General features: G+C 39.5%; 1 pseudogene; it reads right to left on the minus strand.

The window, feature by feature from the left end:
* Positions 1-17,966: 17,966 nt before the first annotated feature.
* LOC119513990 lies at positions 17,967-19,266 on the minus strand (annotated as a pseudogene).
* Positions 19,267-25,203: the final 5,937 nt, after the last annotated feature.

A 25,203-nucleotide genomic window follows, 5' to 3' on the forward strand; every position in this document is an offset into this window, starting at 1 on the left:
AAGGTACTGAAAAAGATTTTATCCAGCAAAACTGTCCTTCAAAAATGAGGGAGAGTTGAAAACATTCACAGATAAAGAGAAACATTAACAAAAGATCTGCCCTACAAGAATTACTAAAGGGAGCTCTTCAGGTTGAAAGGAAAAGACATTAGAGAGTGGCTTGGAGTATTGTGCAGAAATGAAGATTTTCAGGGAGGATAACCAAAAGGGTAAATGAAAAACCCAAAAGCACTGTATCCTCAATATACATCTCTAACTCTATAACTCTTATGAGAGTCAGAATAAATTGAACAAGAAAAAGGCATATTTCCTGAAAATGGATATGCAAAATATAAAGTGGTAAAGTGGGACAAAAGCAACATAAAGAGGGGAAACAGAGGGATGTGGGAGCAGAGAATGTGTATGCTATTGAAAATGAGTTGGACTCTTTTTAAATTAATAGGTTATAGATGTAGGTTGTGTAATATAAACCCCAGAGTAACCACAAAGAAAGTATTTTAAAAATATACAGAAACAGAAATGAGAAAGGGACCAGTCAGATACATCACAAAAGATCAGCTATACAGAGAAGGACTTTGCAATAAAGGAAAAGAGAGACAAAAAAAGATATGGCATATTAAAACCAAAGGACAAAATGGCAGAATTTAGTACTGCCTTTACAGTAATAATACTAAATGTTAATGGATTAAACTTCCCAATCAAAAGACACAGATTAGCAGAATGGATAAAAAAACAAAAAGCCTGATTCTACTATATGTTGTTTACAAGACACTCACCTTAGACCCAAAGACACAAATTGGTTGAAAGTGAAAGGCTGGAAAAAGATATCCTATGCAAATAGTAATAAAAAGTAGCTGAGGTAACTATAATAATATCAGACAAAACAGACTTTAAGTCAAAAGCTCTTAAAAGAGACAAAAAGGACACTATATATTAATAAAGGGGCAATACACCAAGAAGAAATAACAATCACTAATACTTATGCATCTAACCATGGAGTCCTGAAATACATGAGGAAAACACTGGCAAAACTGAAGGGAGAAATAGACACATCTACAATAATAGTTGGAGACTTCAATACACCACTCTCATCAATAGATAGAACATCTACACAGATAATCAATAAGGAAACAGAACTTGAATAATATGATGAACTAGACCTAACAGACATATACAGAACATTGCACCCCAAAACAATAGGATATACATTCTTCTCAAATGCACATGGATCATTCTCCAGGATAGACAACATGTTTTGGGTCACAGAACAAGTCTCAATAAATTTTAAAAGATTGAAATAATACAGGGCATCTTTTCTGACCATAATGGAATGAAGCTGGCAATCAGTAACAGGTGGAGACCTGGAAAAACCACAAATATATGGAAGTTAAATAACACACTCTTAATCAGTGGGGCAAAGAGGAAATTGCAAGGAAAATTGGTAAATATCTTGAGACAAATGAAAATGAGAAAATGACATATCAAAATTTATGGAATACAGCAAAGGCAGTGCTGAGAGGGAAATTTATAGCCCAAAATGCTTACATTACAAAAGAAGAAAGAGCTAAAATCAAAGACCTAACTGCACACCTGGAGGAACTAGAAAAACTAATCCCAAAGCAAGCAAAAGGAAAAAAATTAACAAAGATTAGAACAGAAATAAATGAAATTGAGAATAAAAAAAAGAGAGAATTAATGAAACCAAGTTAGTTCTCCAAAAAGATCAATAAAATTGACAAACACTTAACTAGACTGACAAAGAAAAAAAGAGACGATGTAAATAAACAAAATCAGAAATGAGAGGTGGGACATTACTACTAATTCCACAGAATTAAAAAGGATCATAAGAGGATACTATGAATAACTGCATACCAACAAATCAGACAACCTGGATGAAACAGACAAATTCCTAGAAACACACAAAGAATGTACAATGAATGTAGAAGACATAGAAGACCTCAACAGACCAATTAAAAAAGTAGAGATTGAATCAGTCATCAAAAACCTCCCAAAAAAGAACAGCCCAGGACCAGATGCCTTCACAGGTGAGTTCTACCAGTCATTCCAAGGGGAATTAATATCAATTCTGCTTGAAATCTTCAAAAAATCTGAAGCAGAGGGAACACTCCCTAACTCATTCTATGAGCCCAGCATCACCCTAATACCAAAGCCAAATAAAGACATGACAAGAAAAGAAAATTACAGACCAATTTCTCTTAGGACTATAGAAGCAGAAATCCCCAACAAAATACTTGCAAATTCAGTCCAGCAGCACACTAAAATAATTACACACCATGATCAAATAGGTTTTCCCAGGTATTCAAGGGTGGATCATCATTTAAAAAATCAATTAAGGTAATAGACCACATTAACAAAATGAAAGGAAAAAATACATGATCATATCCATTGATGCACAAAAGGCATTTGACAAAATCTGGCAGACTTTCTTGATAGAAACACTTAGAAAAATAGGAATAGAAGTGGAGTTCTTCAACATGATAAAGAGAATATATGAAAAACCCACAGCTAACATCATATTCAATGGGGAAAGACTTAAAGCCTTCCCTCTAAAATCTGGAACAAGACAAGGATGCCCACTGTCACCACTGTTATTCAACATTGTGCTGGAAATTCTAGCCAGAGCAGTTAGTCAAGAAAAAGAAATAAAAAGCATACAAATTGGGAAGAAAGAAGTAAACTTTCACTGTATGCAGATGACATGATCCTATATATGAAAAGTCCCAAAAAATTTGCCACAAAGCTACTAGAACTAATAAGTGAATTCAGCAAAGTGGGGGTACAGGATCAGCACCCAAAAATCAGTAGTGTTTCTATACAGTAGTAATGTTCAAGCTGAGGAAGAAATAAAGAAAAAAGAAACTTCCATTTACAATAGCAAATAAAAGAAACAAATATCTAGGAATAAATTTAACCAAGGATGTAAAGAACCTGTATACAGAAAACTACCATACATTGCTAAAATAAATCAAAGTAGACCTAAATAAATTGAAGGACATTCCATGTTCCTGGATTAGAAGACTAAATACCATGTTCAATTCTACCTAAATTGATTTATAGATTCCATGCAATCCCAATCAAAATTCCAGCAACCTACTTTGCAGAAATGGAAAAGCCAATTGTCAAACGTATTTGGAAGGGTAAGTGGCCCCAAATAGCCAAAAGCACCTTGAAAAAGAAGAACAATGTTGGAGGACTCACACTTCTTGGCTTTAAAGCATATTACAAAGCTATAGTACTTAAAACAGCATAATATTGGCACAAGCATAGATATATTAACCAATGTAATCAAACTGAGAGTTTGGAAATAGACCCTAACATCTATGGCCAATTGATTTTGCAAGGCTGCCACATCCACTCAACTGGGGAAAATAGTCTGTTCAACAAATAGTTCTGAGAAGAATTGAATATCCATATGCAAAGGAATGAAAGAGAACACTATTTCACACCATATGCAAAAATTAACTCAAAATTAATCAAAGACCTAAATATACAAACCAGGACTATAAAACTTCTAGGAAAAAATGTAGGGAAGCAATTTTAGGATCCTGTGTTAGGCAATAGTTTCTTAGACTTTACACACAAAGCACAAGCAATGAAAGTAAAAACAGATAAATGGGACTTTCTCACAATTAAAAACTTTGGGGCATCAAAGGACTGTGTCACACAAGTGAAAAGACAACCTACTCAATGGAAGAAAATATTTGGAAACCATATATCCAGGAAGGGTTTAATATCCAGAATACATAAAGAAACCCTACCACTCAACAGTAAAAAGACAACTCAATTACAAAATTTGCAAAAGACTTGAATAGACATTTTTCTGAAGAAGATATACAAACAGCTAAAAAGCACATGAAAAGATGTTCAACATCACTAGGTATTAGGGAATGCCAATCAAAACCACATTGAGATATCATTTCACACCCACAGAATGTTTACTTTAAAAAATTATAGAAAGCTACAAGTGTTGGAGAGGATGTAGAGAAATAGGAAAACTCATTCATTACTGTTGGGAATGTAAAATAGTGCAGCCACTGTAGAAGACAATTTGGCAGTTCCTCAGAAAGCTAAATATAAAATTACCATATGACCTGGCAATTCTGCTACTAGGTATACACCCAGAAGAACTGAAAGCAGGGACTCAAATAAATATTTTTTTTATTTTATTCTGAAATAAATTCAAAGTTATAGGAATAGTTGCAAAAACAATACAAACCCCATACACAGAACTCCAGCATACCCTGCCCCAGCTCCCCCTATACCCCAATCCACCAATTTTAACATACTGTCACACCACTATTTCTTTCCCTCCCTCCCTATCTATCATCCATCATCTATTGCTCTGTCTTCTGAACATATGAGAGCTAGCTGCACACCTCCTTGAACAAACACTATAATTCACTTATACAGTTCCCATGAACAAGAACATTCTTTTATGCAATACCATTAAATGCAGCTAAGAAGTACAAGACATTCAACATTGACACAAAGCTTACATTCTATATTTCCTTTTTTTTTTCCTTATGTCTCAACTGTGTACCTTTGAGCCTCCTGTCCTCCATCCTCAGATCCCATCCAGTGTCATCCTTGGCATTCAATTGTCATCTATTTAGTCTTTTTTTTTTTTTCTCAATTGTGGAAACATATATACAGCCTAAATCTTCCCATTCCAACCACTCCCTAGCATTCCATTAGTGGAATTAATCACATTTAGAATGTTGCAATGCTATCACCTTCCCACCATCCATTTCTAGAAATTTCCCTTCACCCCAAACAGAAACCCTACACTCATTTCTTAACTCTCCATTGCCCCTCCCCCCATTTCTCTTAACCCATACTCTACTTTTCATCTCTATGGTCATACTCACTGATAATTTCATGTTTACTGTGGGGCTTAAAATTAACCTCTTGAATCCATAACAATCTTGTTTTTCTTGGATACCAACTTAACTTCAATAGGACACATAAATTATGTTCCTATACTCCTTCATTCCCCCACCTTTATATAGTTCTTGTCAAAAATTACATATTTTACATTGAGTTTAAAACCACTGATTTGTCATTAGAGTTTGTGTATTTTATATCATGTAGGAAGTAAATAGTGGAGTTACAATTCAAAAATTATTGACTTCTATTTGTATTCCATTGTGCTCAGAGAATATGCTTTGAATATATTCATTTTTTTTTAATATATTGAGGCTTGTTTTATGTCCCAGCATATGGTCCATTCAGGAGAAAGATCCATGATCACTAGAGAAAAATGAGTGTCCTGGTGATTTGGGATGTAAGGTTCTATATATATCTGTTAAAATTCTCTAAATCTCTCTCTCTTTTCTTTGTTCCTCTGTCGGTAGAGCTCCCTTTAGTATCTGAAGTAGGGCAGGTCTTTTATTAGCAAAATCTCTCAGCATTTGTTTGTCTGTGAAAAATTTAAGCTCCCCCTCAAATTTGAAGGAGAGTTTTGCTGGATAAAGTATTCTTGGTTGGAAATTTCTCTCTCTCAGAATTTTAAATATGTCATGCCACTGCCTTCTCACCTCCATGGTGGCCACTGAGTAGTCACAACTTAGTCTTATGTTGTTTCCTTTGTATGTGGTGAATTGCTTTTCTCTCGCTGCTTTCAGAACTTGCTCTTTCTCTTCAGTATTTGACAGTCATCAGAATATGTCTTGGAGTGGGTTTATGTGGATTTATTCTATTTGAAGTTCGCTGGGCATTTATGCTTTGTGTATTTATATTGTATATAAGGTTGGGGAAGTTTTCCCCAACAATTTCTTTGAATACTCTTTCTAGACCTTTCCCCTTCTCTTCCCCTTCTGGGACACCAATGAATCTTAAGTTTGGATGTTTTATTTTATCTATCATATCCCTGAGATCCGTTTTGATTTTTTCAATTTTTTTCTCCATTCTTTCTTTTGCTCTTTCATTTTCTGTTCTGTGGATTTCTAGGACACTGAGTTGTTGTTCAGCTTCCTCTAATCTTGTATTATGAGTATCCAGGGTCTTTTTAATTTGGCCAACAGTTTCTTTTATTTCCATAAGATCTTCTATTTTTTTATTTACTCTTGCAATTTCTTTTTTATGCTCTAGGGTCTTCTTTATGTTCCTTATATCCTGTGCCATGGTCTTCTTCATGTCCTTTATATCCTTTGCCAGGTTTTCATTCCTCGATTATAGTTCTTTGATAAATTGTGCCAAGTACTGTGTCTCCTCTCATATTTTGATTTGGGTGTTTGGGATTGGGTTCTCCATATAGTCTAGTTTTATCATATGCTTTAAGATTTCTGTTGTTTTTGGCCTCTTGGTATTTGCTTTGCTTGATAGGGTGCTTTCAAGTTGTTAAAAAAAATACCAATCTGATTTTTCAGAAATACAAGTTGGTGGTGTACACTTTCTCTAACTAACCAGCAGATGGAGTCTGTGAGTCACCTATACCCCTCAAGTCAGTTCTCCTCAACTTTGTCCTTGTGGTGTGTGGGAAATGATTCTTGTGGCGTTCAGTTGGTGAACTCAGTTTGGGTGTGTTGCTGGAGCTGTCTGCCCTGAATGTGGGGCATGTGTCCAGGTGGCTAGGGAGGCAGGGCAGCTTTAATATTCAAACCCCCCAGGTGTTCCTGGAGATTCAAGGCCACTGCAAGAGTCTAAGCCTTCATTTCAGTTCTGCCCCAGACCCTCTCTGTCACTGACCCACAAACCACCGGCATTGACATAGCATCCCTGGGTTTTCCGAGCGGGCCTCCCTTCTCAGCTGTGATCTTCCAGGACCTCTGCTGAGGGAAGGCTGTGCTACAACACAAGTGTGTGCCATCCCTCAAGGGAAGCCCCGGGCTGCCAGGCTGTGCAGGGGCGCTCTTATCCTGATGCAAAGATGGCTGAATGGGGCATCTCAACCCCCCACCCTCCCCGCACAGTTCCTCCTTCCCAGCTCCAGGACAACTGGCACGGCTCTGGGCTGTGGGCATGGCCCCAGGCAGGAGTGTCTCCAGCAAGCCGGAGAGCCAGCTGCAAGCAGTGGGGTTTCTTTCTCCTTTTGGCTCTCTCCTCCACTCCCCTGGCCCTGAGGGAATCTGCAGCGGGCTATCCTCCATGCTAGACACCTAGAGGCTGGTCAGCCTGCTCCTGCCGTGCTTCACTGAGTGGTTCCCACCATCGCAACTGTAGCCACTCCTGGGTTTTTCCCTTTTTTTTTTTTTTTAAAGAACCAGTCAGTCTCCAAACACCAATCCCTGGCTTCCCCACACCACAGCGTGGCCACGGGTCTTTCAGCCGGCTTACTCACTCATTTCAGAATGCAGACTCCTGGTTTCACCAAGTGTATGGCCGCTGTGGTTCTAGCAGATCTTGTCCAGCTGGTGCATTGCTGAAACTGGTATTCTGGGTCACCTTCTGGTTTTTATCTAGTATTTTTCATTGAGATGTTTTTTTGCCCTGTCTCACCTAGCTGCCATCTTAGGTTCTCCTCAAATAAATATTTTAATATTAAAGTTAATAGCAGCATTATTCACAGTTACCAAAAGATGGAAGCAATCAAAGTGTCTGTCAACTGATAAATGGATAAACAAAATGTGTTATAAACATACAATGGAATATTATACAGCTGTAAAAAGGAATGATTTCCTGATGCATGGGACAACATGGATGAACCCTGAGGACATTAGGCTGAGTGAAATAAGACACAGAAGAATAAATATTTTATGATCTTGTTGTTATGAGCTAATTATCATAAGCAAACTCATAGAGTTGGAATCTAGACTATAAATTACCAAGGGATAGACTGGGGTTAGAGAATGGAAAGTGGATGCTTAATTTTTACAAAATTTCTACCTTGGTTGATTGTAAAGGTTTGGAAATGGATGGTGGTGATGGTAGCACATTTTTTAGTGTAATTAACAACACTGAATTATATATTTGAACATGGTTAAAAGAGGAAAACTTAGGTTGCATATGTTGCTAGAATAAAAATTAAAAGATTAAATGTAGGACTGTATATCACAGTGAACCCTATTGTAGATGATGGAATATCATTAATAGTACAAGTATTAGAATGTTCTTTCATGAATTATAACAAATGTACCACACTAATACAAGGTGTTAATAACAGGGTGATATGTGGGAAAAATACATCTAAGGTAAACTATAGATGATTATTAATAGCACTATTTTAATAATTTTTCATCAATTGTAACAAAGATAACTACTTTTTTTAAAAAAATTACAATTACAAAAAAGCACTATCATCAATTGTAGCAAATGTTCCACACACATGGAGTCCCAGCAAGATAGTGGTTGAATAAACATTTTTTAATGGTAGGGAAACCAACTAGTTTGAAATGATACCAACTTAACATCAATAGCACACACAGTCTCTGCTCCTGTACTCCTCTATTCCCCTTCCTTGTGTTGTTTTTGTCACACATTACTCTTTATATTTTGCATGTCCATAACATACAAATATGATTATTTCTTATCCAATTGTATTCTAAATATTATAGGATATAAAAAGTAGTGTAATATACAGAGAATATGGTGTTATTGGGGTATGTACTTATCTATATAATTACCTTTACCAGAGATGTTTATTTGTTCATACTGCTCCAAGCTACTATCTATTGTGTTTCCCACTAAACCTGAAGAACTCCCTTTAGCATTTCTTGTAGGGAAGATCTCTCCATTTTGGTTTACCCATGAACATCTTAAACACTCCTTCATTTTTTTTATAAGGCACTTTATTAAAATAAAAGTGCATACATGTCTTTAATGCATAAATCTATTTCCTAAATTGCGTGGTGTTTGGATATATTATGTCCCTTCAAAAGCCATATTCTTTAACATAATCTTGTTGAGGCAGATGTATTAGTGTTGATTAGGTTGGAATCTTTTGATTCAATGTTTCCATGGAGATGTGACTCAATCAACTGTGGGCAGAACAATTGAATAAATTATTTTCGTGGAGATATGTGCTCCACCCATTCAGGGTGGGTCTTGATTTAATCACTGGAGTCCTAGAAAAGAGCTCACAAATAGGACCCCAGTGCAGCTGAGAGAGACATTTTGAAGGGAAGCTGAGAGCTGACACTGACGCTGACACTTGGAGATGTTGGCCCAGAGTTTGCTCCGAAGAAGCTAAGAGACGACCCTGATGCCTCGATGCACAGGAGCTGAAGAAGCTAAGAGAGACTGAGAGACATTTTGGAGATAGCCATTTTGAAATGCAACCTGGGAGCAAAGGAACAGCAGATGCCAGCCACATGCCATCCCAGCTGACAGAGGTGTTCTGGATGCCATTGGCCATTTGTCAGTGAAGATATCTTCTTGTTGATACCTTAGTTTGCAAACTTTTATGGCCTTAGTACCATAAATTTGTAACCAAATAAACTCCCTTTATAAAAGCTAATCCATTTCTGGTATTTTGCATAACAGCAGTGTTCCAGTTTGCTAATACTGCCCATTATGCAAAATACCAGAAATAGATTGGCTTTTATAAAGGGGGTTTATTAGGTTACAAAGTTACAGTCTTACGGACATAAAGTGTCCAAGGTGAGGCATCAACAAAGGGTACCTTCACTGGAGAAAGGATGTTGGCATCTGGAAAACCTGTGAGCTGGCAAGGCACATGGCTGGCATCTGCTTGCTCCCAGGTTGTGTTTCAAAATGGTGCTCTCCAAAGTATTGCTCTTGGGGTGTTTTGTCCTCCCTTAGCTGCAGCTGCTCTTCAAAATGTCACTCTCAGTTGCTCTCCAAAATGTCACTCACAGCTGCTCTGGGTTCCTTCTGTTTGTCAGCTTTTTATATGGCTCCAGTGATTTAAGTCAGACCCAACTTGAATGGGCGGGGTAACACCTTCATGGATATTACCCAATCAGAGATCTTGCTCACAGTTGATTGAGTTATATCTCCATGGAAACACTCAATCAAAGAATTACAATCTAATCAACACTAATACATTTACTCCGTAACATTGCATCAATGAATATGGCTTTTAGTGTGACATAATATATCCAAACTAGCACAAGCAGCATTAGCAAACCAGAACATATGGAATATTTAACAAATACTGTACACCAGTTCTGTCTATTTTAATAGTAGGAAAACAGTATTAAGAAGTTGTTTGCTCCTCCCATTTTCCTTTTACATTTTTGCTCAGCATGGTATTGCCCACAGCGTAGTTAATTGATCTTTAAAAGAGAGAAAAAAGGGAATTTCTAGCCACTGTTTTTTAATAGTGATTTCAAAATGCTGCAGAAACTATAAAACAAATTCAAACAAGAATTTCAAGTAACTTAACACCAGTTTTGTTTTAAGAAAGCCATTTTTATCATCATCACCACCCAGCTTCTTTATGCTGGATTATATGACAAATGGTTGGATCTTCTAAAGAACATCTACATAACAGTTACTCATGTTTCAAGAGATGAAAATAACTGTCCAGGTTTAGGAACAAAAGTACACAAGAGTGACATCATCAACATGGCAATGTAAACAGCTACTGAAAATTTCTCTCCAGAGATTCAATGAACAAAAAGGACAATTCTGAATTGTCTGAAACTCTAGAGGAGGATATAGACTGGAGAAGGACCCTGCAAATGCCAAATTGAAGAAAGCTGGTCCTCTCCCCTCCCCCTCACACAGTCTCAGTGTGGGAAAGGCACAGAATCAGAAGATGGGACCCCTCCCACAAGAAACATAGACTATGAAATCTCTCACCATTTGAAGACCTGGGGAACAGGGGAGGACATTTCAAGGCCCAGGTCAGTGAGGGACAAAGAGCCTGAGAAAACGTGTTTCCAGCCCTGTGTCCAAAAGCCCTTCCCCCACCCTTAAGGTAAGCAGCAGGTAGCAGCTGTTTCCTTGCCTTGGGGATGGCTGGAGTACTGGGTCAGCTGAGGGAGTATTTTGCCACAGGTGGAGTGCCACATTGAGACAGACTTTGGCCAACAAAGTGAGGGCATAGGAATCCCACAGTTTTAGCTCACCTGTGTAGAACAGCACCATGTGCTGGACAGTCCAGAAGGTGTAAGGGAATTGAAACACTTTTAGAAAGATGCTCCAGACCCAAGATGGCAGCTAGATAAGACAGGGCAAAAAAACACCCCCATGAAAAATACTAGATAAAAGCCAGAAAGTGACCCAGAACACCAGTTCCAGCGATGTACCAGCTGGACAAGGTCTGCTAAATCTACAGGGACTGTGCATTTGGTGAAACCAGGAGTCTGCATTCTGAAATGAGTGAGTGAGCCGGCTGAAAGTCTGGCAGCCGTGCTGCAGTGTGGGGAAACCATGGGTTGGCATTTAGAGATGGACTAGTTCTTCTAAAAAAAAAAAAAAAACCTGGGACCAACTGCGGATACAACGGTGAGAACCATGCAGTGAAGCATGGCAGGAGAGGGCTGTCCCAATGCTTCAGTGTCTGGCGTGGTGGATAGCTCTACCCACACCTGCTGCTGATTGTCTCAGGGCCAGGGGGGCAGAGGGGAGCCAAAAGGAGAAAGAAACCACGCTCCTTGCAACCATCTCCCCAGCAGGCTCGGGATGCTCCCACCCGGGGCCGGACCCATAGCCCAGAGCCGCGCCAAGGGTCCCAGTGTGACAGGAAGTGGTTCCCTCAGCACCACGCACACGCCACAATATCGGCCATGGACAGTGGACTTTAGTGCACCCACAGCTAATTGTCCCGGAGCTGGGAAGGCAGAGCTGTGGGAAGAGGGGGAAATTAACATGCCCCATTCAACCATCTTTACAGCAGGCTGGAAACACCCTGCATGGCCCAGTGGCACAGGGCTTCCCTGGAGGGCTGGTGTGCACTTGTGACATGGTGCAGCCTTCCCTAGGCAGGGGTCCTGGAGGAGCACAGCTGAGAAGGCGGACCCACTCGGAGATCCCAGGGACCCTATGCTGACTTGTGGGTCAGCGTCAGAGATGATCTGTGGCAGGACTGAGGTGAAGGTTTGGACTCTTGCAACAGCCTTAAATCTCCAGGAACACCTAGGAGATTTGATTATTAAAGCTGCCCTGCCTACCTAACCGCTCAGACACACACCCCACATTCAGGGCGGACAGCACCAACAACACACCCAAACTTGGTGCACCAATTGAACCCCACAAGAATCAGACCCCCACACACCACAAAGACAAAGTTAGAGAGAATTGACTTGAGGGGAATAGGTGACTCGCAGATGCTATCTGCTGGTTAGTTAGAGAAAGTGTATGCCACCAAGCTGTAGATCGAACAAATTAGAGATTGGCGTTTTATAGACCCTGAAAGAACTCTATCAAGTAAAGCAAATGCCAAGAGGTCAAAAACAACAGAAAATCTTAAAGCATATGATAAAACCAGAAGATATGGAGAACCCAAACCCAAATACCCAAATAAAAAGATCAGAAGAGACACAGTACTTGGTGCAATTAATCAAAGAACTAAAATCAAACAACGAGAGCATGGCACAGGATATAAAGGACATGAAGAAGAGCATGGCACAGGATATAAAGGACATAAAGAAGACCCTAGAAGAGCATAAAGAAGAAATTGCAAGGGTAAATAAAAAAATGGAAGATCTTATGGAAATAAAAGAAACTGTTGGCCAAATTAAAAAGACTCTGGATACTCATAATACAAGACTAGAGGAAACTGAACCTCAAGGACCACAGAACGGAAAATGAAAGAACAAAAGAAAGAATGGGGAAAAAAATTGAAAAAATTGAAATGGATCTCAGGGATATGATAGATAAAATAAAACATCCAAACTTAAGACTCATTGGTGTCCCAGAAGGGGAAGAGAAGGGGAAAGGTCTAGAAAGAGTATTCAAAGAAATTGTTGGGGAAAACTTCCCCAACCTTATACACAATATAAATACACAAAGCATAAATGCCCAGCGAACTCCAAATAGAATAAATCCACATAAAACCACTCCGAGACATATTCTGATCAGACTGTCAAATACTGAAGAGAAGGAGCAAGTTCTGAAAGCAGCAAGAGAAAAGCAATTCACCACATACAAAGGAAACAACATAAGACTAAGTTGTGACTACTCAGTGGCCACCATGGAGGTGAGAAGGCAGTGGCATGACATATTTAAAATTCTGAGAGAGAAAAATTTCCAACCAAGAATACTTTATCCAGCAAAACTCTCCTTCAAATTTGAGGGGGAGCTTAAATTTTTCACAGACAAACAAATGCTGAGAGATTTTGCTAATAAAAGACCTGCCCTACTTCAGATACTAAAGGGAGCTCTACCAACAGAGGAACAAAGAAAAGAGAGAGAGATTTAGAGAATTTTAACAGACATATATAGAACATTACATCCCAAATCACCAGGACACACATTCTTCTCTAGTGATCACGGATCTTTCTCCAGAATAGACCATATGCTGGGACATAAAACAAGCCTCAATAGATTAAAAAAAAAATTGAATATATTCAAAGCACATTCTCTGACCACAATGGAATACAAATAGAAGTCAATAACCATCAGAAACTTAGAAAATTCACAAACACCTGGAGGGTAAACATGAGGGGGAGATGAAAACATTCTCGGATAATCAAAAGCTGAGGGACTTCATCACCAGTAGATCAGTCCTATAAGAAATGCCAAAGGGAATTGAGGAGGCTGAAAGGAAGGGACACTAAACAATTGACTGAAACCACATGAAGAAATAAAGATTCCCTGTAAAGATCAAAAGGTAAATATAAATACCAATACTACTGTATTTTTTATTTGTAACACCATTATTTACTTCCTACAGGATCTAAAATACATAAACAGTAATGATAAATCAGTGGTTTTGGAATTAATGTAAAATATGTAATTTTTGACAAGAACTACACAAAGGTGGGGGAATTGAGGAATAAAGGAACATAGTTTATGTGTTCTATTGAAGTTAAGTTGATATCGAAGAAAAACAAGATTTTATAGACTTAAGAGGTTAAATTTAAGCCCCACGGTAAACACAAAGAAAGTATCAGAGAATATGACCATAGAGATGAAAAGTGGAGTATGGGTTACAAGAAGTGGGGGATGGGGCAATGGGGAGTTGAGAAATGCGTGTAGGGTTTCCGTTTGGGGTGAAGGGAAATTTCTAGTAATGGATGGTGGGAAGGTGATTGATAGCATTGCAACATTCTAAATGTGATTAATCCCACTAATGGAATGCTAGGGAGGGGTTGGAATGGGAAGTTTAGCCTGTATATATGTTTCCACAAGTGAAAATAAAAAAAAAAAAAGGACAGCCTAATAGATAATGACAATTAAATCCCAAGGACGATCCTGGATGGGATCTGAGGATGGAGGAGAGGAGGCTCAAAGGGACACAGTTGGGACATAAGAAAAAAAAAAAGAAATACAGAATGTAAGCTTTGTATCAATGTTGAATTTCTTGATCTTCTTAGCTGCACTTAAAGGGAATGCATAAAAGAATGTTCTTGTTCATGGGAAATATATATGTGAATTATATTGTTTGTTCAAGGATGTGTGCAGCCTGCTCTCATATGTTCAGAAGACAGAGAAATAGATGATGGATGATAGATAGGGAGGGAAAGAGGGAGGGAGGGAGGGAAAGAAAGAAATGGTGGCATGACAGGATGTTAAAGTTGGTGGATCGGGGTATCGGGAGAGGGGGTTTTGGGTATGCTGGAGTTCTGTGTATGGGGTTTGTATTGTTTTTGCAACTGTTCCTGTAAGTTTGAATTTATTTCAAAATAAAATTTAAAAAAAAAATGCTCCAGAGCCTCTCATGGGACCACAGGAGCTGGTCTACACACCCTATATGGAAACTTGGCCCCATTTTGGCTGAGAAATACCAAAGACCCAACTGTTAAAGCAGGGCTCTAAAACAAATCCAAGTCTTGCTGGCTGATAGAAAACAGAGCACCACTAGAAGCCAGCAGATTTGTATTACCACACACAGTGAACTTGCTGGAGTGTCTAGCACATACATGGGAAGCTTAATAAGACTAAGTGTGGATCTCTCAGCAGAAACCAAGAAACCATGGAGGTGAGAAGGCAGTGGTATGATATATTCAAGATACTAAAAGAGAAAAACTGCCAACCAAGAATCCTATATCCATCAAAACTGTCCTTCAAAAATGAGAGAGAGTTTAAAATATTTACAGATAAGCAGAAACTGAGAGAGTTCATGAACAGGAGACCTCCTCTGCAAGAAATACTAAAGGGAGTGCTACAGACTGAGGAAAATACAGGAGAGAGAGGTTTGGAGAAGAGTGTAGAAATGAAGATAACAGGAGATAGAAAGAGGGTAGAGATTGGGCCTTTGAGGCTGAAGGACTATAGAATGTTCAACAGGATTGACCGTATAGATCCAGAAATGGATAGCACAATACTGTGTGATGGTAGCACAATATTGTAACTACACTGAACAAAGATGACGGTGAGTACGATTGAAAGGGAAGGTTAGGGATATGTATGACACCAGAGGAAAGATAGAAAACAAAGACTAGGACTGTATAACTTAGTGAAACTTAGAGTGGTCAATGATTGTGACTAAATGCGCAAATATAAGAATGTTTTTATATGAGGGAGAACAAATGAATGTCAAATTTGCAAAGTGTTGAAAATGGGAGGGTACTGGGGAAAGAATACAAACAATGCAAACTAGAATCTATCATTAACAGTAATATTGCAATACGCGTCCATTAAATGTAACAAAGGCAATATGCCAAAGTTAAATGTCTATAAGAAGGGTATATAAGGGAGGGGTATGGGATTCTTGGTGTTGGTATTGTTGTCTGACCTTTTTGTTTTATTTTTTCTTTTGTTTTTTAGTCACCCTTTTTTTTTCTTTTTCTTTTTACTTTTTTCTTCTCTTTCTCTTTCTTTATGGAAGAAATGGAAATGTCCTCATGTAGATTGTGGTATTGAATGCATAACCATGTGATTAGACTGAGAATCTTCGACTGTTTATGTAGGAGGGAATGTATGGTGTGTGAATAAAATTGTTTAAAAAATAAACAAAGGGATACAAGTGCTGGAGAGGGATATACCTAATCACTCTTGGTGGGAAGATAGAATGGTGCAGCCCATCTGGAGGGCGGTGTGGTAGTTCCACAAGAAGCTAAGATTGGGGTTGCCATATGGTCCTGCAACCCTGTTATTGGGTATATACTTGGAAGAATTGAGAATAAGGGCATGAATGGACATTTTCACAGTGGGGTTTATGGTGACAGTATTCACGATTTGCAATGGATGGAGGTGGCCTAAGGGTACATCAACTGATGAACAGAATAGCGAACTGTGGTGTATGCATACAATGGAATATTGAATGGCTACAAGAAGGAATGAAGTTGGTAGGTTTGCAACTGGGTGAATGGACATTGAAGACAGTATGTTGAGTAAAATAAACCAGAAATGAAAAGACAAAAAAAAAAAAAAAAGAGTTACTGTGAATTTTGTGAGATGCATTTTGCATTGTGGTTTTGAAAGGAAATATCTACATTATCGAGAGGAATACTGACATATGTAGGAATGAGATTATGTAATGTCCAGGATTTGCTTTAAAACACTTCAGAAGAAAAAAGAAAAAAAGATAAAAGGAGTTGATGGAGCAAGTGTGACAAAATCTTGATAATTAATGAATCCAGGTGATGGCTATGGGAGGGTTTCTTTACTATTCTGTGTTTATATTTGAAATTTTTCATGATAATATTTAAAGTATGGGCAAAAAAATGGAGTTATGATATCACTAACAAAGTAGAATTCAAAATAAAAAAAAACATGAAATGGGTCTAATATAATTCTTAAATAATAAAAGGAACCATTCATATTAAAGGGAAAAAAAAAAGAAAAGAAAAGAGGGGAATGTCAGTCTTAAGTCTAGGGCAGGACCTGTAGGCAGAGATGTTGGACCGAAGAGGCTTGTGGTAGAAAAAGCCATGTTCTTAATCTTAATCCACATCCTTGTGAGTTTGAACCCATTGTAATACCACCTTTTGAAGATGTTATTTTTAGTTAAGGTGTGGCCCAACTGAATGAGGATGGGTCTTAATCCATTATTGGAGGCTTTATAAAGATAATCTGAGAGTCACAGAAGTGAGAAAGAGAACACCCCCATGTGATGTGAGGTAGAGGTAAAAAAAAAAAAAAAAAAAAAAAAGCCTAGAAACCCCAAGGATTGCCAGCTAGCAAGAACACTTACTGACCTGAGGAGGAAGCAAGCCATCTAGCCTCTGAAACCATGGGCCAGTAAATGCCTATTATTTAAGCCAACCCATTGTGTAGAATTTGTCATAGTGGCTGGACAAACTAAGACAAGGCTGTACTGTAGAACAGCAGTTCTCTACCAGCCTTATTAGATTCACCAAGGTAGGTTTAAAAAATACAAATGCCAGGGCCTCACTCTACACCTGAGTCATCCATGTATTTACAAAGCTCCAACAGGGTTCAAATGTGCAGCTAGTGTGGGTGAAGATACCACCACTGGGCAGGCTCTTTATCCTGATCCCTTTATCCAAGTATAAGTGCCTGGCAATAACAGTGATATAGACCCTGAACTCCTTTCTGAAACAATTATTGCATGTGCAACCTAATGAAAGTCCAGACAAATATTTTTCTTTATATCCTAAATAATTCTTATAATAAAGTTAATTGTTGAGTAATTGATTTAAAAAAAAGTACACAGGGCAGCAGACACAAAAAATCCATATATAAGATTATATCCCACCTGCGTCTTTTATATGTTTGAAAAGTAGAATTCATGAACTAAAAAATATTGTCCTTCTATAGTTCTGTTACCTTTAATGGAAGTGGGTTTAACCTGATTACAACACTACACCAGTATCACTGATCTGTTATTTACAAAAAAATCATATTTTTCAATAAATTAAAGTCAATGAAACACCCATGCAAGCTACAATCCTAGCTGTTTGGTGAACAAGGACCTGACATCAGAGCAAGAAGTCTATATTAAGCCTCAAACTTTGAAAGTGTGGCATTTTTCAAACTGCATCCATTCCTCACATTGAAGATGTGAAACCCAATTCCATTCCTCTTTGTGTGTGGGTTTGTGATCTTGCCATTTCATACTGAGCATCTAGATTTCAAAATACTTCCTGCTGCTTCAAAGTCTTGTTACTTTCTTCATCAACTGAGCTATATCCAGCTTCATGTTCACTCTTAATACCCATTAATTTCCTAAATTTGACATTTTGGTCCTTGTTTCCAAAATTCAATTTTTCCCATATTTCAGCAGACTGGGATTTGTCCCCCTTTTTCTTGCCTTGCCAAAGCATTTTCCTTTTTTTGCTTCTGTCCAGCAAATTTCGTTGAATTCACAGCTGCTGGATTATAACAGATAGGTACAGCTATTCCAATCTTGGCCAAAGCTTTAGCTTGCCTGGCTGTCATTTGAAACGCCATAGCTATCTGAGGAGTTACTTGTGTTCCAGACGCCAACGGGGCAGCACCATTGAGGACAGACCCTCCAGTAGCCGCAGCTGCTGCAGCTATTTCTTGTTGTTTTTGTTTTTCAACCGTTTCCTTTTCTTGTTGTTTTTGTAATTTCTTTGCCCTTTCCAACCTCATAGCTAAGGCTTCTTGTGCATCATTGCTGGGTTTTTTTTACCTCAAAAGGGAGTCCAGCTTAAACTTCTGCCAAATCTTCTTGGTTTCTCAATTCTCTTCTTTCTATCTCAACTTCTACTCCTTGTCCTAACTTCTGCTTCTACTCCTGTGCCTGTGTCTTGATCTAGATTGCGAATGAGATCTGATCCAACGTTTTCTCTCCCTGCTTCTGGATCATGACTTCTTCCACTCCCTACTCCTGGGGCGAGAGTTGTTCTGCTCTCTGCTTCTACCACGATGATGCCTTTCACCAGACCTCAATCTTGAGTGACTTCTGCCTCTTGATGACTTTCTTTCTTTGCATTTGTGTCTGCCCTCACCATTTTTGGATGAATTTAGCCTCTCTTTCTTTAACAGAAGAATGTTCTTTATCATTATGTTCCCCAGACTTGTATTTCTTAGAGATTTATCTTTGGATTTGTTTCTTCTTGCCTCTTTGCTTTTGCTCTGGCTCCTGTGTTTTCTTCCTTCATTATCTGACCTGTGTTTTCTTTCTCTTGACCTTGATCATGATCTTGAATAATGATGTATTGAGGTTCTAAGAGAAACAGATACACCTGACTGCTCTTTTTTCTTGTCTGTTTCTGGGGATGTCTTTTCAGGGGCTAGTCCTTCTCGCTCTGTATCACTAGCCACCAGAGTCCCAGCCACCATGGCAGCACCTCCACTCGCCATTTTCAACAGTACCAACAAACCGAAGCTTCCCTACAGATGGAGTAAAGTGCTGGCTGGAGACCTGGGTGGCACAAAGAGATGCCTTCATTTTTTTTTTATCAGATAAATGTTCAGTATGATCTGGCATGTGGTCAAGAGCTTGTGTTACATTTTGTGAGTTATCAGGTACATATACACAACATTGAATATTAATTAAAGTACAGGTACACCTGGGACTAAGATAGCTAAAGGATAAAACTACCAGGCAGTCTGCTTTATTCTATATCTAGTAAATTTCCCTTTCTGCAAACTTTCTGCAACTTTGTATAACCATCAGGTTTTTGTCCTACATTTTCTCTTTTCCATTCTGAAACAACCAGTCATTTAGGGCAAAACTACTTTCCTTATCGTTTTCATACAAAACATTCTTTACACCTCTTAAGTTACCAAAATAATTTTGAAAACTGTTTTCAAGCAGATGTTCTACAGCATACAATTACCACTAAAATAAAAACTTGTTGAAATAATGCTAAATACAGCACTTTAGTTAATGCATTATTGAAACAGGAATATACAATTTTTTAACAAGAATTAATAGCACATATAGGAAAAATATATATACTGAGTTTTCATTAGTGGATAGAAGAGTTCCAGGTGAGGGTTTTTTTTTTTAATGCCCTATTTTCTTCCCCTACAGGGAGCCCTTTGGGGTCAGATCTACAGTTAGTTTGGGGTTGCAAAGTTATGCATACAGTTCCCTGGGGAATGGGGGCCCCAGTTGGGGAATACAAATAACAAATAATCTTTGGCACAGTAAATACCCTATGGGCTTAGGATTCTCAACCAGCTTGGCTGCATGGGCCAGAACCAGAGCCAATTGACCTTAGTTTCCCCAATTTCTAGTTTGTGGCACAGGCAAGAGCAGATTATTATTGTTGCCTTGCTGTGGCTTGAAGACAGCTGGCTCCCCTTATTTGAATTTGTAAGGCCTGCATGGGTCCCGCTGTTACCATTTCCACAAGTGCAGGAGCCACTGCTTTGGGTCTGGAGTTAATGCTGGTACAGTAGTCAAGTCCATTGTTATAAGGAGTTCCTATCATCCTTTAGGTGTTCCTTTAAAAGGCCATACATTCTTTCAATTAACCCAGTTGCTGTGGGATTATAGGGCAAGTGAAAAGTCCAAAGGACATTATGTTCTGTAGCCCAGGCCTGGGTTAAGTGTCCAGTGAAGGGGTCCCCCTATCGTTGTCCATGTGTGTGGGGACCCCGGAAAAGGCACTTAATTTTTTTTAAGCTATGTATGGTAGCTCACTAGTTGGCCTTGACCCCTGGGAAGGCCAGCAGCAGTCTCGTAGCTGTATCTACAGTGGTGAAGCTGTATTTTGCCCCTTTGGACAGAAGAAGGGGGCTGATATAGTCTAATTACCACCAGGTGAGAGGAATCTGGTCTTGGCCAATGGTTCCAAGTCAGTAAGGAAGCACTCTGCGCCATCGCAGCGAGCAGGAGGGTCTAGCATCCTCTACTCCTTTTAACTCTTGTTGGGTGATAGGCAGCTGAAATTGCTGTGCCACCTTCCACAAGGTCTTGTACCCTGGGTGCTCAGTTTTCCAATGCAGCCATTTGATCGCCTCATGAATCATTGCTGTTAGGTTGCGGAATTTTGCTAGGGCATCTGCAGCTGCATTAACTGGCAATGAGTTAACATTATGGGCAGAAACACGGAAAGCAGTTACTTTACATTTCTGGCAGGCCGTCCAAATGTCTTCCCACAGTTCCTTCCCCCATAGGGGGCGGTTGACCACCGTCCATTGCTCCTGCTTCCATGTGGCCATCGATACTGTTAGGCCTCAATATATGACCCAATTATCTGGGCAGACAGTCAAGGTGTCTCCTGGTTCATGGACAATTACCATCTGTACACCCTGCAGCTCAGCCCACTGGCTGCTTTGCCAAGTTCCAGTCTCCCACCAGATATGATGTCAGTACTTGTCTGGACAGTCATGGCCTTCCAGATAGCCTGTTGCCCAAGTGCCAATCCATCAGTATACCATGCAGAGTCAGGTATACTCCCTTGTCTGTCAACGGTGGGCATGGGAGGAGCCACCTTGGGAGGATCAACAGGAGAAGGGCATGCTGCTCTTCCATATAGGAGAACTGTCCTAAAATTTCATGCATTTGCACTCACAGGGCTATTGCTAAAAATTTGGCATTGTAGGACATAGGCTTTCCATTTTGTCAGCGTGTTTAGCTGAGCACTCCCTGAATGAGGCTTATTTATAGTCACCTGTGTCCACTCCTGTATGAGTGTGGCCACTGGGCAACTTTGGGTTAAACCTTCCACTTGTAACAGAGCATTATAAGCTGCACACAATTGTTTTTCCAATGGGCTATATTTGAGTTCTGTGCCCTTCCAAAGTTGGGACCAGAATCTAATGCTTACACATTTAGCCTGTTGCCTTTGCCACAAACCCCACCCAAAACCAACATTGGCACTGGCCACATTCAATTCACAGGATATATCAGGGTCCACCCCCCTTAAAGCCTGTGCTTGTACTTTTATAAACACAGCCTGTTGTGGAAAAACCCATTCCCATGCTTTTCCTTTTCTAATTAGGGTGTACAAAAGTTTAAAATTTTTAAATGGAGTATAAACAGTTTCCAATAACCTAATAAATCAAGAAAAGCTATTAATTGTTTAGAAATTAGCAGTACAGGATAACTTTGTATTTTAACAACAACAGCTAAAGGAATAGCCCAACCAGACAATACCCAAAAACTTGATAGAATGTCCAGGCTCTTGTAATTTGCTTTGATTTATCACCCATCTTCAACTTTCAAGGTGGGTCACCACTGTGCTAGCGGCAGTTTCTAGTTCTGGAAAAGAATTACTGGTTAGCATGATATCATCATTATAGTGAAACATAGGGGGTGTCCTTTTCTTTAAATCTTGTGCTCCCAGTCCATGGCAGATGGTGGGACTGTGGAGGTGTCCTTGTGGAAGCACAGCAAATGTCCATTGTTGGTTTTCCCATGTGAAGGTGGACGCAGTCTGGCTGGAGGGATCTAAAATACTAAAATAAGCTTTGACAAGGTTTAACAGAAAGTGAAATTGGCTTAATTGAGTACTCATATCCTGCAACAAGGTAGCTATATTTGACACAGCTGCAAACAAAGAAGTTTATTAAATTAAGTTCAATATAATTAATAGTCATTTGCCAGGTGCCATTAGTTTTTTCCATTGGCCAGACAGGGCTATTAAATGACCCTGGTAACTTATACTGATATATTGCCGCAGAACATCTGGGGGAAGGCACCTTTTGTTGGACCAGAGGATGCGCATGCTCACTTTCCTCAGTTTTAATTTCCCGGTCAGACAGGGGCTCATCATCTTTTGATGAGGAATCAACAGAGTCCCACACTTTAGGGTTCCAGTCAGGGGAAGCTAGGGTATGCCTAACTTGCCCTTTGGGCAGCTTATGCCCTCTTACTCTAGTGCACTGGCAGTACTAGCACTCTAGTTTACTGGCAGTGTTTCTAAACTTTTATCCAGAGTGTCTTTCAATTCAGCTTGGGTCAACTGCATATCCCTTTCTAACTTCAATTCCTCTTCTAAGTGGCAGACTGACATATCAGTGGTTAAGGCCCTTTCTGTAGCTGCAAACACAGCCTCCAATGGCCAGGTTACTGCTGCAGCAGCCTGGAGGCTTTCCTTTTTCTCATGAAATCCTACTAGTCCTGCGGCCTGAAGCAGGAGAGCTATTAGTCCAGCTAGGGAGTCATACGCATCTCCACACTCCCTCGGCAGCCCCCATTCATCCAGGAGGGTTACCACCCCTCCCCACATAACTGTCGCAGGCCACCCTGCTAGCCCACTCAGGGACTTCCCCTTTCCCTTCCCCAGGTTCATGTCATCAGTGGCTGGGATTTCTTTAGTCTCCAGGCTGGCACACCAATTGTCACAGCCCAAAAGGGCTTTTGTAGCCAAAGGACTAAAGAAATCACTGGACACATTCTGAGACATGAGCTTTTATTATAGGACTTACCTACAGGGTGGGGAAGTCAAGCCACGTTGCCCTGAAATCAGGAGCTTCTCTGGATGGATTCAGGAGCTGCTCTGAATGGTGGCCAGTTCAGAGCACACAATATGGAAATAGTCCCACTCCTTCATTTTTTTTTCTTAATTTTATTTTTTTTAATTTAGTAAATTTTACTCCTCCATTTTTGAAGGACAATTTTGCCAGACATAGAATCCTTGGCTGGCAGTTTTCCTCTCTGAGTATTTTAAATATGTCTTACCATTATCTTCTGGCTTCCATGGTTTCTGATGAGAAATTGGCATTTAATCTTACTGAGATGCACTTATTGAGATTCATGAATCACTTTTCTCTTTCTGCTTTCAAAATTCTCTCTTTATCTTTGGCATTTGACATGTTTAGGTTGTTAAATACAAACCCCATAGTAACCACAAAGAAAGTAATTAAAATGTCTACAGAAACAAAAATAGAAAGGGATCAATCTGTTGTATTACAAAAAATCAACTATATTAAAAAGAAGGCTGTAAGAAAGAAAAGGAGGGACAAAAAAAGAAAAATGATACATGTTTCAGTTTGCTAAAGCTGCTGAAAGGCGATATACCAGAAATGGACTGACTTTTAACAATGGGGATTTATTAACTTTAAATTTACAGTTCTTAGGCCATGAAAATGTCCAAATTAAGGCATCAACAGGATGATACCTGGGCTCTGAAGAAAGGCTGCCAGCATCTGGGACACCTCTGTCACATGGGAAGGCACATGGCTGGCATCTGCTGGTCCTTCTCTCCCAGGTTTTGTTTCCTTCAGCTCTGGTTTTGGTGGCTTCCTCACTCAGCAAATCTGGGGGCTTCTTCTCCCTCAGCTCTCTCTCCAAACTTCTTTGGATGTTTCTCTCTCTGGTATCTCAGCTTTTGTTTTGTTTTGTTTTGTTTTGTTTCTGTCTTTTATCCTCATAAAGGACTCCAGTGAAGGATCAAGACCCACCTTGAATGGGCTGAGTCACATCTCAATTGAAACAACGTAATCAAAAGGTCCCACCCACAACAAGTCTGCACCCACAGGAATGGATTAAAAGAACATAGCCTTTTCTGGGGTACGTACCAGCTTCAACCAGCACAATACACAAAAAACAAAGGACAAAATGGCTGAGGTAAGTCTTACCTTCAGCCATAGAAAGGAATGAAGTTCTGATGCATGCCATAATATGGATGAACCTTGAAGACATCACATTGGGTGACATAAGCTAGACACAAAAAGGCAAATATTGTATAATCTCACTTATATGAAATATCTAGAAGAAGCAAACTTCATAGTGATACAAAGCAGTTCACAGGCTAGAAATCTTTAGCTGGACTATGAGAGGGCAGGAGGGTGAGACCAGGAGAGTAAGTTATAACTTAATGGGTAGGTAGTCTGTTTGAGGTGATGAGAAAGTACGGATGATGGATATTGATGATGGCAGCACAATATTGTAAATATAATTAATACCACTGAATAGGAGTCTTGAATGTGGTTAAAAAGGGAAATTTTGTGCTCTACAATGAAGTTTTAAAAAGTGATAGGCCCAGGGAAGTGAATCTCCCTGGCAACGTGGAATATGACTCCCGGGGAGGAATGTAGATCCGGCATCGTGGGATGGAGAACATCTTCTTGACCAAAAGGGGGATGTGAAAGGAAATGAAATAAGCTTCAGTGGCAGAGAGATTCCAAAACGAGCCGAGAGATCACTCTGGTGGGCACTCTTACGCACACTTTAGACAACCTTTTTAGGTTCTAAAGAATTGGGGTAGCAGGTGGTGGATACCTGAAACTATTAAACTACAACCCAGAACCCATGAATCTCGAAGACAGTTGTATAAAAATGTAGCTTATGATGGGTGACAGTGGGATTGGGAATGCCATAAGGACCAAACTCCACTTTGT

The sequence above is a fragment of the Choloepus didactylus genome, chromosome 2 (genome assembly GCF_015220235.1).
Source record: "Choloepus didactylus isolate mChoDid1 chromosome 2, mChoDid1.pri, whole genome shotgun sequence".
Taxonomy (NCBI): Eukaryota; Metazoa; Chordata; class Mammalia; order Pilosa; family Megalonychidae; genus Choloepus; species Choloepus didactylus.